Source organism: Natrix helvetica, assembly GCF_964273705.1.
Source record: "Natrix helvetica genome assembly, chromosome: 5".
Classification (NCBI taxonomy): domain Eukaryota; kingdom Metazoa; phylum Chordata; class Lepidosauria; order Squamata; family Natricidae; genus Natrix; species Natrix helvetica.
Window position 1 is genome coordinate 10,074,135 of NC_138551.1, and position 6,415 is coordinate 10,080,549.

General features: G+C 45.1%; 1 protein-coding gene across 2 annotated transcripts in view; it reads right to left on the bottom strand.

The window, feature by feature from the left end:
* The window catches only part of SENP5 (SUMO specific peptidase 5), a 50,393-nt gene extending 44,181 nt beyond the window's left edge, over positions 1 to 6,212 (bottom strand). Inside the window, exon 1 of one of the 2 annotated variants that reach the window (XM_081953626.1) lies at positions 6,067 to 6,212. The gene's annotated coding sequence lies outside the window, so the exon portion shown is untranslated. Of the gene's footprint in view, positions 1 to 5,939 lie in introns of both variants that reach the window. The other variant, XM_081953627.1, reaches the window with a different exon arrangement.
* Between the last annotated feature and the right edge of the window lie 203 nt (positions 6,213 to 6,415).

The following is a 6,415-nucleotide window of genomic DNA, read 5'->3' on the forward strand; positions in this document are numbered from 1 at the left end:
AAATATCGGAAGACTATACATGGTTTCACATGCTTTATATATTTAAAAGTCAATTATTAGTAATCTCTTGTTGAAAATGTTTGTCTGCTAAACAGCACACTTCTGGAAAACTGTACGTTTTATTCTTGTGTAAACAGTTACTGACTGACCACATATTGGCAAGTAACAAAAGCAACACAAGCAGAAGTGGGCAATTATTCAGTGCCAGGAGAACTACTGGAAAGTGTGGGGAACTCTAGTTATCTAAGCAGTTTTGCTACATGGAACGGCATAATAATCACAAAAATATAAAGGTATTAAAACAATATTGCAGCACAATGTTCTGGAGAAGTAAAAAAGTACCCCCCCCCCAAAAAAAATGATTGGAGATGGACTATATTCAGCTTTCTTCCACTTTAATCCAGCTGTTGAGTCATGACTGCTCTAAAATTCAGAAGAAAAACAACGAACGCATTTCAAAAACAAATTGGAATATCAGTTTACAAAAACTCTTTTCTGACTTGCTGCCCTTCAAATCTGCTCAGGATGCACACCGTACGCAGAAATTAAAATCAAAATATCTGAAAGACACAATTGGAAGATGTCTGCTCTACCCAGAAATGAGGAAAAGTAGCTGAGATTCTGAGATGTTATCGTTCGAAACCATTTCAACAAGTTTGCACACAACTCAAAACCTTCTTCCGTTCATCCCTCCCAAAATATAACACTGGCAGAGGAGAGAACTGCACATTTTAAGTTCATTCTTCTCAATCGTAAATGAGGATAATGTCATGACATCACTTTCTGTAGAAAAAGAGAGCTCATTCTCCACCAGCTCGGCTTTGTAAAACTAAATCCAAGCCATCCTGGCCTTGAAACATGCCGTTTTCCCAGCAATGTGATAAAAATAGGCTACATTCAAAATTTGCAGAAACCAGGATCCATATCATTCAGATTTCTTACCCCTTCACCTCAGTGTCACAGGCCCATCTCCTACTCCACACAAAACTTCTTCTTCTTTTTAACATAAAAGGCTTTCTACCAAAATTCTAAACTCAACTTTAAAAATCAGATCAGATTTATAGCCTGCAAGATGTTAACAAAGAAGTCATCAGCCTTAAAAGCAGTGGTCACCAACTGGTGGTCCGTGGACCACGGACGGTCCACGAGAAAATTTTGGTGGTCCGCAGAAAACTCATTTGCATTTTTTATGTTGCACTAGATCAGAGATGGCGAACCTATGGCACGCATGTCACAGGTGGCACACGGAGCCATTTGTCAGGGCACGCAAGGCGTTGCCCTGTCAGCTGGCCAGCGCGCATGCCCTCGCTGGCCAGCTGAGTTCACCCTTTTTTAAAGCCATTTTTCGCCCTCCCCAGGCTCCAGAGGCTTTATAGGAGCCCGGGGAGGGTGAAAAGAGCCTCCCCCAGCCCCCTGGAAGCCTTCCGCAGGCTTCATGAGCTTCTCTGAAGCCTCCGGAGTGCAAAAAAACGGCCCTACAGGCAAACCGGAAGTTCGGGAACGGACTTCCTGTTTGCTCGGAGGGTCATTTTGACTGCTCCGGAGGCTTCAGGGAAGCTTCCTGAAGGTCCCTGAAGCTTAAAACGACCCTCCGAGCAAACGGGAAGTCACTTCCTGTTTGCTCGGGGGGTTGTTTTGACTACTCTTGAGGCTTCAGGGAAGCCTCCTGAAGGTTCCTGAAGCCTTCGGAGCACTCAAAATGACCCTCCCAGAAAACCGGAGACTTCCGGTTTGCTCGGAGGGTCGTTTTGACTGCTTCGGAGGGCATCTGGGGTGGCGGGGGAGGCTGTTTATATAAAGCCTCTGGAGCCTGGGGAGGGCAAAAAAAGCATGCAAAAATGGGGGGGTCGCACCTGTAGTGCGCGCATGCGCACTGGGGGAGGGGGGTCACATATTGAATTATGGGTGCGGCACGCCTGCAAACGACCCCCCTGCGCTCCCCCCACTTATGCCACGCGAGCCAAAAAAGGTTCGCCATCGCTGCACTAGATACTATTCATCTTTTTTAAAACATTGAAATTATGAATTTAGAGGTCCCTGAGGTCCGAAGATTTGGCGACCCCTGCTCTAAAGGATGGACTGTCTGATCCTTCCCCGGTGGTTGCAGAGGAAGAATTTCTCCCTGTGCAAATGGCAAGGGAACCAAAGGAGCAATCTGTTGTTTTTCCAGTCAACTCGTTCATCAGCACTGGAGCTCCATCTAGCCTCCTGCATCACTTTCCCTATTGCCTATGGCTGTCAGGGAAGCTGTTAAATACTAGCCTGTTTAAAATTGCTAAATTACAAGCTTGTCACACCCTAGAAATATGCTGCAACATAGACATTGTCCCAAAGTCAGAGCAATCTGACTTGTAAGTACATGCCAGACCTCAGATTATGAAGGCAAGCAGTACACTGTGCATTTACCAGCACCTGTGCTCTTCCTGCAATACCACTTTCAACATACACGGAGTAGGGTGCAGTTCTTTGTTTAACTAAATGCAGTGGTTCACAACCTGTAGTCCACAGATGCGATGTCAACACGGGGGGATCATGAAGGCTTGGACCAAATGTTATGATTTCAATCTTGAATTAGGTCTTGGTGGTCCGTGACCACAAAAGGTACTTAAAGAGGGTCCGTGGTGTAGAAAACGTTGAGAGCCACTGACTTCATGCACTATGAACTTGAAAGTCTCCATGTTTTTAGAATTAAACTGATCAGCATCTGGTAAGACCGTGTCTGGTTTTCTTGGCCAGACTTTTCTTTATGCAAGGGGAAAAGAATAAAGATGGAGGAAAGACTGTCCTAAAAATAATTTCCAACAAATCAGATCCTAAGCATATCTAGTTCTCTTCCACCTACAAAATAGCTGTGGCGAACGGAATTTTATAATGTAAAATCTTTATGCTTCCTAATCTTCCATCTGCAGCCCTTTGATAATCAAGATGGTTGTTTCCACATAAGCTGCCAATGTAACGCTCACCCATTTATTCTTATCCAGCTTCTTAAGTATGTCAGTATAATCAGTACAAGCATGCATATTCACCAGTGACCATTACATCAGTTCTATCTCTTCACGCTGGATTCGGTAAAAGTCCTCTGAAATATGAAAATGGCTTTTGACGTTTTCTGAGCACTGTAAAAATCTGTGGAATCAGACCAACCATCCATGCACGTCAACATCAATCGCCACGTTCCATAATGACCCCATCAGGTGGTCTCTTGAGAACCACAAAGAAGACACAAAGGGATTTCTCCTGACTAGGAGTTTCTACCAGCATTATCTTACAGGTTGTCTCATCCGCCTTAAATCCACCCATTAGCAACTGTCAGCATAACCTGTGGAAGCACGTTCCATAAATTAAATGTCTGATTTAATTTAAATTTCAACCCTGATCATCAGTTTTATTTAATAACTCAAATATTACGAGGGCAGGATCTGGATCTTCGCACCTCCTTGAATGGAACTATAGCAAAATGCATTGAACCTAAGTGCTTTAAAGAGTTCTGGGTTTTCCCCTGCAGCCAAGAGGAATAAAGTGCTTGCCCTTGAAAAAATACAAGTAGTACTTCCAAGCAGCTTTTTCAGACATCTTGTGAAAAAAATTCTCAGCAGAAAAGAAAAAGTAAAAAAAACACAAAATCTGCTTGCAATCAGCAGCTTATTTCTGTACAATTTGCAGCCTGAATGTGCACCTGCTTCCCTTCAGGTTTAATTCTAATCAGGATCTTCAAAGAAGATACAAAGCCCTGTCTGTATATCTTTAAAGCAGCTGTCATATTTCATGCTCACCCCTGCTTTCATATGTATGTATGTATGTATGTATGTATGTGTGTTACAACCCCTGGTATGCCTAAATATGGGAGGAAGCTCACTACTCCCTCTTTCTGTCCTTCGGCTCATCACAGAAGACCATGCAGGCAGAAAACTGCCTGCAATAGGATATATATATCCTATTCTGATATTTTTTCATTGGAAAATCTAAGACGAAACATTTATTTTACTGTTACCTTACTGAAAATATGCTTTTATATAAGCATGTATTTATATTCTCCGAATCTTCTTTCTGAAATTAGATATATCATCATTTTCACTCCTTTTTGCATCCTTTATCTTCTCCACACCATAGTGAAAAGAAATCTCAGCAGACAACATTGATTCACAATCTCTTTTAGTTTCCCTAACACTCCCCAGCATGCATATACAGTCATTACTTTCTGGAGCTCTAACCTTCACTGTCAATTTCGATAGTTCCTCTATGGGAAAGTTTTCGTTCCTGCAGATTACTGGATAATAATAATAAAAAGATGTGCATAAGGCTATAAAGGACTATTAAGCGGTAGATAAGTCTAAGTGTTAGTTCCATTCCGACTGCCAGTTATTTAACAGGAAAAGAATATGTTTTTGCTTCAAGTAATATTATGGAAGGAGAGGGAGGCCAGAGCTCAACCAGATGTGTTTTGTGTCAGAGCTCCAATCAGTTCTTGCTACTACAACATATCTCTTAAGAGCACAGAGAAACCATAAAAAAAAATTTTTTTGCAGGTAGGGTTTTATTTGGCAGCGAGTATCCTAAATAAACAGAAGTCACAATAACCAGCGTTAGGACTCCTTTTTTAAAAAAAGCATCAGGCTCTAAATGGCTGGACCTTCAGATTCTATTGAGGAAAGAGAGGGAGAGATTGCCTGGGGAAAGAAGCCATATTCGTTTGGTTGCCTCAAGTCCCTAGGAGCTTTTTTTTGTGTGGACATCTTAAAATCGAAGCCAAGGAAACGGTTATCATGCTCCGGGGTTATCAAGATCATCCGGATAGATTTCATTAGAAACATTCCTCTGCTCGCAACAGAATAGCTGATGCCACCAGACTTGAAATTTTGGGCTTAGTGACAACTTAGAAGTTCTCCATCTTCGATCCGACCTGAACTTAGTACATAAAATTATCTGCTACAATGTCCTATCAATGAATACTTCAGCTTCAACCCCAACAACACATGAGCTCACAATAGATACAAACTTATGGTAAACCGCTCCAAACTCGATTGCACAAAATACAACTTCAGCAACAGAGTGGTCAATGCCTGGAATGCTCAAACCCCCACAGCTTCAACCTTCAACTGTCTATTGTTGATCTCACCCCACTCCTAAGAAGTCTGTAAGGGTCGTGCATAGGCGCACCAACATGCCTACCATCCCTGTCCTAATGTCCATATCCATTTCATGTATTCATAATCATGTTTATGCTTACATCTGTTATCTAATTCATGCCTGACAAAATAATACATTAAATAAAAATTAAAGTCCCCCCCCCCGAGCTTTTTTGTGGGCACCTTAAAATTGAACCGAAAGGAAACGGTTATTGGGTTCATCAGAACCGGGGGGGGGGGGTGTACTGTGTGTGCCTCTGCCGGATAGATTTCCTGATTGCTTATTTTTACCCTATGACTTTCATTAAGTGTTGTATCTTATGATTCTTGATGAATGTATCTTGTCTTTTTATGTACACTGAGAGCCTATGCACCAAAGACAAATTCCTTGTGTGTCCAATCACACTTGGCCAATGAAGAATTCTCTTCTATTCTATTCTCTCCTCTCTTCCTCTTCCTATTCTAGATTTCAATGACCCGAATCAAAGCCCTTTGGGAGCGCAGAGCCTCCCCCCCCCGCCCGACCGCCTTCCCCACCTGCCTGGGGAGGCACCTGCTTCCCTCAATGGACGTCCATCCTCGCCACCCTTCCAGGCAATCCCTCCCCAGAAGTTAGGGGGAAAGACACCCCCCACTTTCCACGGGAACCCCCGCCCCTAAGAGGATTCCGGCTGGAGGAATTGGGGGGGGGTGTCCACTAGGCCGAAAGCCGGCCCTTCCCACCCGTGACTCACCGCCCCTCCCCCGCAGGAAGCGCGGCTGGGGAAGGCACGCGAGCCCCCGGATCACCACGCCCCCTCCCGCCGCGCGTACCTTCGTCGCTGGGCACATCCCGGCCTCCGAGAAGGGCTGGTCTCCCCCCACCTCCTGCTCCCGTCCCCCACTCCCAACACTCTCCCCGGAGCGACAGCACCCGGCAACCGCCTCGGCAACGACTCACGTGGGTCAGGCTCCCACAACCTACACGGCGGCGACCGGCCCCAGCAAGCCTACGTCATCCTCCAGCGACAAAACCTCGGAAGCGACGGGCGGGGAGAGCGACGGGGACGGAAGAGGGAGAGGAGGGAGAGGAGGGGGGCGTTCTGCGCATGCGTCTGTGCGCCGGCGAGAGGGAGGGGAATCGGTACGGGGCCGGAGCAGTAAAGAAAAAAAAAAAACCGGGGAAGCGCTGCCGTCATTTCTGTTAGAGAAAAGAGAGGGAGCAAGGCGCATGCGCCAGCAAATCCCCTCTTTTGGCGGCTAAGGTGCGCCTGCGCGATTGATTTCCCGTTGCTAGGATACAAGCGGTT